The sequence below is a fragment of the Protopterus annectens genome, chromosome 11.part0, assembly GCF_019279795.1.
Source record: "Protopterus annectens isolate FY-2018-M chromosome 11.part0, PAN1.0, whole genome shotgun sequence".
Lineage (NCBI taxonomy): Eukaryota > Metazoa > Chordata > Ceratodontiformes > Protopteridae > Protopterus > Protopterus annectens.
The window spans coordinates 789104064-789116890 of NC_056745.1; the positions used below are offsets into that span (position 1 = coordinate 789104064).

Genomic DNA, 12827 nt, shown 5'->3' on the forward strand with positions numbered 1-12827 from the left:
AGCACAGGCAGCACAGGAAACACAGGCAACACGGGAAACACAACCAGCACAGGAAGCATAGGCAACACAGGAAGCACAGGCAACACAGGAAGCACAAGCAGCACTGGAAGCACAGGCAACAAAGGAAGCATAAGCAGCATAGGAAGCACAGGCAGCACAGGAAGCATAAGTAGCACAGGAAGCACAGGCAACACAGGAAGCACAAGCAGCACAGGAAGCACAGGCAACAAAGGAAGCATAAGCAGCACAGGAAGCACAGGCAACACAGGAAGCACAAGCAGCACAGGAAGCACAGGCAGCACAGGAAGCATAAGTAGCACAGGAAGCACAGGCAACACAGGAAGCACAAGCAGCACAGGAAGCACAGGCAACAAAGGAAGCATAAGCAGCACAGGAAGCACAAGCAGCACAGGAAGCATAGGCAACACAGGAAGCAGAGGAAGCACAGGCAGCACAGCCAGCACAGGAAGCACAGGAAGCACAAGCAGCACAGGCAGCACAGGCAGCACAAGCAGCACAGAAAGCACAAGCAGCACAGACAGCCCAGAAAACGCAAGAAGCACAAGGAGCATAGGCAGCACATAAAACACAGGCAGCACAGAAATCACAGGAAGCATAAGCAGCACATGAAGCACAGGCAGTACAAGAATCACAGGAAGCACAAGCAGCATATGAAACACAGGCAGCACAGAAAGCACAGGAAGCACAGGAAGCACAAGCAGCACAGGCAGCACAGGAAGCACAAGGAACACAGGCAGCACATGAAACACAGACAGCACAGACAACACAGAAATCACATGAAGCATAAGCAGCACATGAAGCACAGGCGGCACAAAAATCACAGGAAGCACAAACAGAATATGCAATACAGATAGCACAGAAAGCACAGGAAGCATAATTAGCACAGAAAGCACAAGCAGCACAGGAAGCACAAGCAGCACAGGTAGCACAGGCAGCACAAGAAGCACAGGCAGCACAGGTAGCACAGGCAGCACAGGCACTACAGAAAGTACAAGAAGCACAAGCAGCACAGGTAGCACAGGCAGCACAGGCACTACAGTAAGTACAAGAAGCACAAGTAGCACAGGAAGCACAAGCAGCACAGGCATCACAGGCACTACAGAAAGTACAAGAAGCACAAGTAGCACAGGAAGCACAGACAGCACAGGAAACATAGCCAGTATTTGTTTCATCAGCTGTGCAACCTTACTGATGAATGCTCTATTCCATGGGCTGGCACACAGCTGGAAACATTTCTCAAGCTTTTTCTTTGATCCACTGAATGGAGCCCACTCACACGCTCACTAATAAATATATGTACATATATATTGTATATGAGTATTAATGATATTAAGAAAGGGCCTTAGAAGCTGAAGGTTGTTATTTCTTCAAATGAAACTCATGTAATTTTTTAAATTGTAAGTTACACTGGAAAAAACAATAGAAGCAGAAAGAGCTGTAGAACAAAGAATTGTACGGCATAGGGAAATAAAGAATGCGGTAAGTAACATTTCCCCTTTAAAACACTGATCTTTACTATCAACCCTTATTAACAAGTACATTTTCATCTAAAAAGAAGAAAAAAAAAACAATAATATACTGGGGCAAAATCTGAGAAACAAGAAAAGTCATTTGACAATTACAGATAAATAGCAGTAAAAGAACTAAGAAAAGAAATATATAGCACAAGGTGCTTATGTAAAAACCACTGGATAATCTCAGTACCTCTAGATACCTGTATATTAAGTTCTAGTATACAGGTTTTTCCACTTTAGCATATGAAGGAGTCACTTTTCTAGGTTCTATTCTCCTCGTATGGCTTGCCAATGAAACAAAACATGCTGAGATGGATGGCTGACGGGAACAGTGTCAAGATATACATTAAAATGGTTTACCAACATTCAAGTGAAGTTAATATCTTTGGCATGATTAGCAGAGTCAAACATTTTTTTTAAATGATAATTATGATCCTTTTCATGGATAGCACACTGCTTACAGTAATCATTTTAGCAAGCTTGTCCCACTGCAATTCATGCTGACATTTGGTTATTTATAATTAGATAATAAATGCCTTTTCTTGTTGTAACTGTTTGCCTTGGAAAGCTTTTATTCTAAATCATTTAGCTTCCTTGTGTATTACATGCCTTTCTGTAATCTGCTGCTAGAGTTCTGGTCATAGACAGCAGAGTGGAACACTGTCCAAAGTGGCCATGATCCTGCCAGACAGAGCAATAAGAATGACCTCAGTGTCTCTTTTATGCAGATAGTCAGCCAGACACAGCTATACCAAAGATAAAGATTATCAACAGTGCTGATATATTTGTTTTCCCCATGTTTGCAAACAAATTCAATGTTTTGCCATCCAGACATGTAAACCATGCGGAATACTGATACAGTTTATGGATGTAGTCATTTTCTCAATATTTCAGTACTTATGGTAATCAGACATGACATTGTGACAATTGCATGTAATAACTTATTTTTTTAACTTAATCCGTCCAGTGCAACCTTGTTTATCAGGATGTGCTTGTAAACAAAAGCACTCAGGATCTTTAGCTCTTTAAAGTATTGGACAACTGAAGAAAATTTGGCAGTTTGCCTGTTAGGAGGGGTGCTTATTATCAGGCCTGTGTCTTAGAGTGAGTAAAATGAATGTTTATCATTTCTTTATGCTGCAATTTCTAGAAATGGTTATGTGATTAATACGCCTAATGCATGCAGGCTATTGTGTCTGTAAATAAGCAAAGTAATGAAAGACTCCCAGTTCAAGGTACTGAATAAAGCAAACTGCATTAGTAGAGACGTGTAATATATGAAAACAAAGTAGCGAAGACTGATTTTTGTCAAACATAACAAACTACCTTTCGTTTCCTGGCTGCAGAATACTGTTATTCAGTGTTATATTTTCAAATATTGCAGGCATCCTGATATGGGTCTAATTTACCACAACAAAATTTCACTTACCTAAAACTCAACACTGAGACGAAAAGGCCAACAGCACCAGAACACCAATGTCCCAAAAGCACTGACATACCAGTCCAGGTAAGTAACCACTTGGCCATCCTAAACAAAAACATTAACCGAAGAAAACCAAACCCACCCATGTGGGGGGATTTGCACCCCACACCCCCCTAACTAAATATACCAACTTTGAGATCACACTACTGTGGGTGTAAGGGGAAAAGTTCAACAGATTGGCCAAGTGATTACTTACCTAGAGTTGAAAGTCAGTGTTCTGGGACGTCGATGTTGTGTGGTCATCAGCCTTTTCGTCTTGGCATTTTTAAAAGTGGGGTAAGTGAACATTTGGGGTTCTGAAGAGGACTCCCTGATGTACATACATACATGCATACATGCACAGTTATATTTAAAAATATGTGATTAGTATATTTAGTAAAAAGTAATGTCTTTTGGCTTTTCCCTGTTAGAGGTCGGCACAGTGGAACTCCGGTCAACTAATGATTGGCAGTGAATTTTTATGGGGCCGTGTTGGCAGCCCGACACCCATCCTTCAAGGAAGGCACACCCATTCACACTCGCACCTACCTGCATATCTTTAACATCACTCAACTGCAGGGAGGACATGCAGACTCCACACAGAAGGCGCTCCAGCCGAGAATCGAACGGGAGAACCTCTTGCTGTTACGCGACAACGCTGCACCATCACGGCCCCTGATTAGTATATTTAGTAATGTGTATTATACAGTAAGGGTTCCACGTTTATGTTTAAGGACTGTAAGATGATTGCAAACTAGGTGCAGCCATAGCCTACCCAAAGACACTAACATGTCTGGCCTTCTAAACATCATCTGATCAAGCTCTGTTGCATATCTGCAAAACAGATCTCCGAGTTAGAAATACCCAATCTAGGGACCTAAACTTCATCTCCAACATAAATAACACATGTTGGCATACCTCTCAACTGTCCAGATTTTTGCAAATGTCCAGATTTTTGTCTCATATTTTTGTCTTTTCCTTTTAAAATTTGTGGTTTCTGGCAAGTCACTGAAGTTTGACATCATTAAATAATGACATGCATTTGAGTTTATTCATCAAAAAATATATGTTAACACGAATCCTGTTATTCTAAAAAATGTCTAAGTTTACAAGAGGAATATTTAAAATGTTTCTTTTGGATTTTGTATCAACTATCATTTTAGACTTTGTCCAGATTTCTTGTGCCAAGAGGTTGAGAGGTATGCATGTTGGAGGGACAGGTATGTGCCTCAGAGACTACACCATTCTCCCCATGTGAAGCAGAGATCTTCCTTGCACCTGTTCAAGTACAACTTTACAGGAAACTGTACATTTCCCTTCTGGTCTACCACCTCAGTTTCTGAAACAGGAATCTTTTGAATTCATAATTACCCATAGCCAAGCTATACCCCCAGTTAGATGAATTGGTATCAGAACCTACCCAATATATTTGGGAAGTGTGACTTGGCTTAAAATGAGCCTCTATTAATTACCTATGAAACTATAAAAGTGCAAACTGTAGAAGTTACTTGTGATTAGGGAAAAGGAAATGCAAGTCTTAAATTGCAGAGAATGTGCTTTTCTCTGCAGTACATCAATCTATAGTATATGTAAGTAGTGAGAGTGTTGAGGGGTGCAGCAGTACAAATTAGGGGGCAGAGGAGTTTTCCGTTCTAAAATTATCTACGTGTATAACAGCAACTTATACTCTACATTGCTAATTTTACAAAATTGCACTTATTTCTTTGCAATTTCAAGAGTTGCATTGTTGAGTTTTGAGCTTTTCCACTAAGAAGCCTATTGCAAAAGACATGACCATTTCTAGCAACATCTACTCAGAAAATCCTGTCTATTTAACTTAAGCATAAAGCTGTAAAGGTGTTATGGTAGAAGGGCAGATTTACATGAGAGCATGTTGCACACATATGTACAATATTGCACACCCACCTGCAAAGGACCTCCCTGAAGCCTCACCCCTACAGATGGATGCTTCTGGTGAATACTGACACTGCCCTCTACCCTAGCTCATTGCTGTTGTTGTTTTTCTTTCGGCTTTTCCCGGTTAGGGGTCTCCACAGTGGAACTCCGGTCCGCTAATGATTGGCAGTCGATTTTTTCGGTGCCGAGGTGCCAGCCAACCTTCAACGAAGGCACGCCCATTCACGTATGTCTTGCGAATGCCACTCGACCGCGGGGAGGACATGCAGACTCCACACAGAAGGCGCTCCAGCTGAGAATTGAACAGGAGAGCCTGTTACTGTGAGGGGACAACGCTAACGCTGCACCACCCCGGCTTTATATTGTAAGTATGTTCTTGCTACAAATCCTATGAAAGTGAGGTGATCATATATTTGTACAACAACTTTGTAATTCTGATTGTTAACCAATCTACAGTTTGTTCTCTAACTTGTTGTTTTCGTTCACACTCTGTAACCTCTAAGTTCTGCCATGTATTTACTCTTCATTTTGCAACTGTATTTATCACTCTTTATTCTGTAACTGTATAGAGCTTTTCTCCCCAGGACTCTGCTGAAAACAGGCACTAGCTGTCCAGCTGGACTATCCTGGTAAACAAATGATAAATAAATAAATAAATAAATGATAAATGTTAATGATTTTACTGACTTATTCTTGGCCACAGCATTATTTTCATGAGGCAGATCATGTCTGTGATGAAGTATAGAATACCGCCTACTTAATTAATGCTCGGCCATGCCTCTTGGAAAGGAAATTTACAGCAAATATCATTGTTCAGACGTTGATGTTCATTAACTGTTGCATATTGGAATAGTTATGAAAAGTCATTCCATGTTTTAAGATTTGCATTTTAAATTACAGATTAAAGAATGACATTCTTCAAAAGCATAATGCAGAGTGAGCCCACATCTCTTCAGCATCTGGCAGGTAAAATATTGTCTTTGCATTTTACTTTAAAATAATGTCATTTTAGTGCATGCCATGTTTTTCTTTTTACTTACATTGCTTTAGCCTTCCTGTCTCCCGGCCACTAGTTTCCCCTGCAATGACTGTTGAGTTCAGTTGGTCCCCATGGATCTGGGGGGAGGTCTCCAATCTATACATGGTGAGAGTCAACAAGAGGAAGACTTAATATAGGCAAACAATGAGGGTGCTTGTCCCCTGCTCTGCATTCATGTTTCTGCTCACCTACGAAGACAGGAAATGCCCTCATCCAAATGGAATAAATGTATGACTTCATCCCTTCCTGACCAGGTCTTCCCACATTTAAGGGAAGACAGTAATTGTCTCGAGACTTGAGAAATACCTGGTACCCCCAGCCTTATAACATGTACCATTCTCCAAAGAGGAGACAAGGAGCATAAACCTGCTATTTGACAACAGCTGTACTAAGCTATTTCTCCATGAGGGTCTTAAATGCCTTTTTTACATATGCAAACATCTGCATTCACAGTGGAGCCTACTGTCACTAGCCTGGTGGCACAAAGTGACCCCCCCCCCCCAAATCTGTAGAAGTGTAACAGGTACCTGCATGCACTAGATGCAGGTACTACTGTAATTGGACTATCAACACTGCCCCCACTAACATGAGGCAGCTAGGGTCTGTTATTTCCCATCCTCCATTGTTCAGTTTCCGCAGATACCTACCAACTGACCACTACTCAATAACATGTAATTTGTTTCACTGTAAAAGATTTATCAATTTATACCATGGATAGTGACACAACTCACCTTTTAAAAGCTTCAAAATTGAAATAGCTCTTTTTAATTTTATACTGCATCATCAGATTCTGAAACATATAAATGCACCGTGCAGCTATCCGATATAGCACTTTATTATTTCAGGGTAAATCCTAAACATAAAAAAGGTAATTTGGCTTCCTAAAATATAGGCTAATTCTTTTAATTCAGAAAAGGAGAGATATTAGTAAGTAGCATTAATTACAGTGACCACTTTCTTGAATGGGTGTATTTCTATAAAAATCCACATGGAAGTGACTGAGCCAGCATTTGTGTGACTAATATGAAAAACACATACATTAAAAATAAGACCTTTTTTGAGAAATGGAGAACAATGACTGTTATATTTTCTCCTTCACTGGCTTGACTATATCTTATTGACCCATTAATTCATTCTGTCCTATCTGGTGTTGCACCATTTATCCCACTTTGGTTGGGGGTGTCCTACTTTCTCTGGTATGTTAATCTCACAAAAGCTATTTTTATTGTTGAATTAACAAGATGTAAGACACTGACACAAAAAAGACATCATCTACTGCAGTTAAGGAGTTTTACATTTCTGCTGTATGTTTGCAAACTGATTCTGGTCACTGAGTATGCAGTACATTCCACTATACATCTCAAATTTTAGCTCGGTCCCTCTTAATCCCTCTTAAAATTTGTTACTTTTGGAGAAAAGGTGGTGAGTTACACTTAAGAAATAATGACAATAATTAGAGTTATACACTTCTTTTACTTCAGAAAATGTGTAGTAATTCACATTCTCTTATTCTGTCAATGTCTCATTTTAATAGTTCTAATATTCTAAAAGGGTCCCTGATTATCTCTCATTATTTATGGATTTGTCCCTGATTGGTTGCGAGCTATATATTTCACCTGCAGTCCTTTGGGTGCTTCTTCACTCCCAGTGTGATAAAATAGGCTGATTTCCCACAGGCTCATATAAATAAATTCAGAATGGGGCAACACTTCTAATCTCCACATGATGGCACCACACTCTGTCCCTCTGAGGTATAAAAAATGTGTGTTATTAGTTCAATCTTTTCCCTTCTGTTTTTGTAGATGATGCATCTAATTGTTGAATCAGGCCATCTGCTTTACTTTCATGGCTACTATCTCTTGAAGAGAATGCAAATGTTTGCTGTGCTTGACTGCAAGCAATGCACTCGGCTTTCTCTGCTGAAAATGGCATATGGACCCCACACAATGATATTACTTCTGATCTAGATTGTACTGAAATCAGAGAAGCCATAGCTGTACATATTTCCAAAATGGCATGGGACAGAATTAATTGCTTTACGATGTTTTGTTTGAATAGAAACTTATTCACAACAAAGTATATGCACAGCCATTCTGTCCGGAAAAGGGCAAAATAGGATGCAGGTTATTTTCAGAGAACACCTGTCATACAGAAATAGATATAAATATAAACACTGTGGTACGAAATCTTTAGTAACATTTTCTTTAACCAAACTAAATGAATGCAACTCTATATCAATTTTATGGTGTTCAAAGTTATACTGTAAATAAAACAACTTTATCTCTACTAGTAAAAAATGGGAAACATTTCCCAAACTTTTGAAGGTACCTTTATTACTACAATTCTTACATTTCTAAAAATCTAAGCAGAGTGATCCTGTTATAGGATATTATGATTCCCTGTTATTTAATAAACTCCGTGTAGGCTTTGTGTGAGGCCTACATTGAGTTTACATGTGTGCACAGTGATGCGTGGTGAGCAGTAGCGCTGATTGCATAATCATGCTGTGCATAGCGTTTAAACATAAATATGTGAGGTTTCATGGCCAGCAATAATGTTGTCAGCCAAGAAACCATGTAAGCAAATACAAATAGCAATCCTGTTTAAATCAGAGCACTGGAGGTCCGCAGATTTGCACAGAATGCCACAATGATCACCAGGGCTTAACAGATAGCTCTCAGTCTTTTAGTGTAAGACATCTAGACAAAGGCCAAAATTGTGTTGTGACAATGACCTGACATAGGGACATATTTGACATATTTTCTAGTTAGAAATGTGCTAAAATAACCAGGGTTTTGTGTTGATACACATCCTGAAGGATTTGAAGTCTGAAACTCGAATGTATGTAATTATTGAGTCATATCAGTCCTAAGATCATCCCAGTGATATGACAGCAAGCCACAAATTTGATAAGGAACACACTAAAAAATGTAAAGGGAAAAATCTGGACATTGTGTGCAAATCTGGAGAGCTGAGAGGTATGATTGTTAAGTATATGGTTCAAACACAGTATAGGACAGTGTATCTACAGTGCATATGATTGTGAAATCCCATTTCTGGCATTCTGTACTGAAGCTGTGTAAATGATCTTTAAGGGTACATGGACTGCCATGTAAAATAAACACTCAGTGGAAGGGTTGTACTGAATATGAATGCACAGAAGAATTGTAGGAATGAATACAGGGAAAGAGGGCAGGTGTAACAATCTAATGTGCAGCAGATGAGGGCATGTCAGTGGAAGACAGTTGTAGCAGCAACACCAATCACATATCATTATGGTAGAGTAGGAAGTGCACAGTGAAAATGTGTATTATGTGACTGACAAGCAAGGTGACATAACAGTGAGGAGGATATTTGTGAGAGATAAGTATCCTTACATGAACAATACAAAGCACATATATCAGGGATGTTATATACAATTGGGATAGGCTGCGTTTTGTGAAGCTGTGCAAACTGATTTTCATGAATATGAGTATAATCTCAGCAGAAGTCTCCAGCAAGTGGGATACAGATAAAGGACAACAGTAAATAGAGGCATGCACAATCATGCACAATATCAGAACAATACCACCAGTAATTCCATGCCTCTGACATAACATATGTGATTTAGAGTGATCAGAGATGATTCTACACAAACACACTTGCACAACTATTATGATACATCCACACTATATTATGGTAATCACACATACTGTCCTGGCACCGTAACAGTTGCTGGAAATGTTAGGATGGACAATGCTATACCTGTATGCGACATTATGAGCAATACTGTCTAGTTGACCAGTGTGGTGCATACCATATATATATATATATATATATATATATATATATATATATATATATATATATATATGGGTTCCATTCACATGGTTGATATTTCAGAATGTCGAAGACCATATGCCAGAGACCATATGATCGACAATCAAAATGTCGACCCCCACAGGGTTGCAGGGGGATGGCTAGCAGTGTGAAGGTAAGTTTTTCTTGTGTTTTTTATTTTTTATTCTATGGTAATTTTGAATGTCGATCATATGGTCTCAGCCATATGGTATTCGACATTCTGAAATGTCAACTATATGAAGTAGATCCATATATATATATATATATATATATATATATATATATATATATATATATATATGGCACAAGCCACACTTTCATGAATGATACCCATGCCATTTATGTTGTCAAACACCTGTGGATGTGCAGTGTGCATCATTAAAACAGGAAGCACACATGCTTCTAGTGTAACAACTTGATGGGGGCTCCGCACCATCAAGCAGTAATGTTTATGCCATAAAAAGAATACCTAGGTCTGGCCAATATGATGTATGACAAATCACTATCCCAAAGGTGGTACACTTCAGTTACACATCCCTGGAAAATGTGTAGGGATGTACATGAAGAAGGGTACATTGTACTCAATTTTTGGTGTGATGAAGACTGTGAGCTGTGGCGGTATTATGGCCTGTGATGTGGATGTTCTTCACATACTCAGTAATTGTGTTACAAAGAAGAGTGTAGTCAGCACTATGGCCACATGCTGGTGAGCATTCCACATACAATCTAGACCTGGACACTAGTCACATGTGTATTAGTCTGATTATAGGGTGATATGTCTACATTATACTTGGGATGGGTATTTCTTTACCTGAAGTAACAAATGCCCCCATCTTTTTGTTTCATTGTAGGTGTTGTCATGGTTGTGGCAGCAATCTTTGGTGTGCATTGATACTGTATGTATTATACTAATATCACAGTTAGAGTTAATGATGACCCACAACCTGTAGTCATTCATACAGCTGTTTAGACAGAAGATGGGAATGTCATTTGTGATGTCTGTGACTTAAATAATGGACAGGAAAGGGCCTAGCAGACACCACTGTTGTACAGGCCTGATCACTCGACCTGAGATATAGCTCACTTCAGACATTTCAGCATATTTACACACAATGTATGTGATACAGTGGTCTACCCACTTGATGATTGCAATATAGGAAATATTGCCAGCCCAGCTGTCTGGAATTTTGTAAATAATTCTATGTCATTTGTGAATATTGATATGATTTATACAGAATTGTATGTTATGTACTGAGCTAAAATGTATCCACATGACTTGCTGACATAGACCAGAAAATAAGTTGAAATTAGATTGCTTTACAATTGTGCTATAAAAGTTTTCTCTCACTTTCAGTGTAACAGGCACAATGTCTAGAGCTAGAAGTTTTTTATTGTCTTGAAAGAGAAGCAATTACTAGGTTTAAAATGTAGAACGTGTTTTAGTGTTTTATGACTTCCAAGATCTGCAAACATCTGAAAGATATGTATTTTTAACACATTGATGTTAAATTCTGTTAGTTTCTGTTTTAGCCTAGGAACTGAAGTGAGGTGACAAAAAGTGAAGTAATCCAAGCTAACCCAGCAGTAATATTTGATATTAGTTTAAGAACTCTCTCAGAGAGGGAGACTGTGCATTTTGTATATTGTCTTGGACCTAGCAAGAACATCCACTCATCATCATCATCTGCAATTGTCTGGTTGTAAGATTTAGGGCATAGTATATATCTTAGATATTGATAAAAATATAGTAAAGATTACTTTAGATGGTTTCTGCATTTATTTGAGACTGTCCTGCAATGTTATTTTAAAATATTTCCTGTAATTTTGAAATCTGAAGTTACTGTGTTGATTGAGTATTGTCTTGTTCTTTTATTATTTATTATTAAGTATGTTTCAACCTATCATTGTGGGTGAAATATGTGAGACATATTTAAGCTCTTAGAATACTTGCATATGCATTTGGTGACTTTGTACAGGCCACTCATATAGCCTTGCAAGTCTTGGTCAGACTACCATTTGGATAATAGTATCATTACAGAGTAGGATCGGATACCCTTTGTAAGGGCCTTATAGTAGCTAATAAATAGGGTTTGGTGGCAGTGGAAACTACCTTATAGTCTGGGCAAAAGGGGGCATATCTAGTAAACTTGTACCAGCTTCCCCAGGTGTGTGTGTGTGTGTGTGTGTGTGTGTGTGTGTGTGTGTGTGTGTGTGTGTGTGTGTGTGTGTTTGTATGTAAACCAAATCTCAAAATATGTATGTGTCAGCTACTTGAGCAGGGACATGAAGCACTGGTTGGACAGATTGGACAGAGAGGGTGTTGGAGGTCTTGGCTTGGCCCCCTCAACTGAGATCTTAATCCTATAGCTGCGCCAGTGGGGAGTGTTATTGGGGAAATGGAGAAAGAGGGAGAAAGCAGCACCAGACTGACTGTGATCTCTGTGTGCTCTTAAGGGAAATTGCACTTTACTGTGTGTGTACTTGTCATCCTCCCAGTGTGTACATCCCCCTAGCTGTTGCCAATGGTGAGGATTGAGGCTCCTTGATTACTGGGCCAGTGCAGTGGTGTCACAGTGATATAGACGTTTATGACCACATCTGACAGTCAAACTTAGAATTCTGATGAAATCCTACTCTTTGAGGATGAAAGCGCTAAATACATTTAATTAATTGAAGATTTTGCCTCAGGCTTTACCCTTTTTGTGTGTTTTTATTTTTCTTTGCCTTGGACATTTTGTTTTACACATCTGACAGTGTTGAGTGAATACCTTAGTGTGGATTTGTGTCAAATGCCTTAGGCTTGTCAAGTTCAAGAAGATGATAGTGTTGTCTTCATGCATGCTTTCAATGATCTCTTTGAGGACATCTAACAAATGTAACAGACATGATGTAGTATTAACAATTCTCACAGCTGTGTTGCACGCAGCTAGTTTACTACTAATGTACATTTAGAAAAGGTCCATGATGATATGTTGATCTACCTCACAGATGTGGAGAGTCAGCATGTGGCTATTCATGCATGCATTAGATATTG

The 12827-nt window shown here is 39.1% G+C and overlaps 1 protein-coding gene across 5 annotated transcripts in view; it reads left to right on the forward strand.

Moving 5' to 3' along the window:
- CHRM2 (cholinergic receptor muscarinic 2) overlaps window positions 1-12827 on the forward strand; it is a 2909771-nt gene that overhangs the window by 1141095 nt on the left and 1755849 nt on the right. For all 5 annotated transcript variants that reach the window (XM_044088214.1, XM_044088216.1, XM_044088213.1 and 2 more), the window contains exon 3: window positions 5815-5880. The gene's annotated coding sequence lies outside the window, so the exon portion shown is untranslated. The remainder of the gene's footprint in view (window positions 1-5814; window positions 5881-12827) is intronic.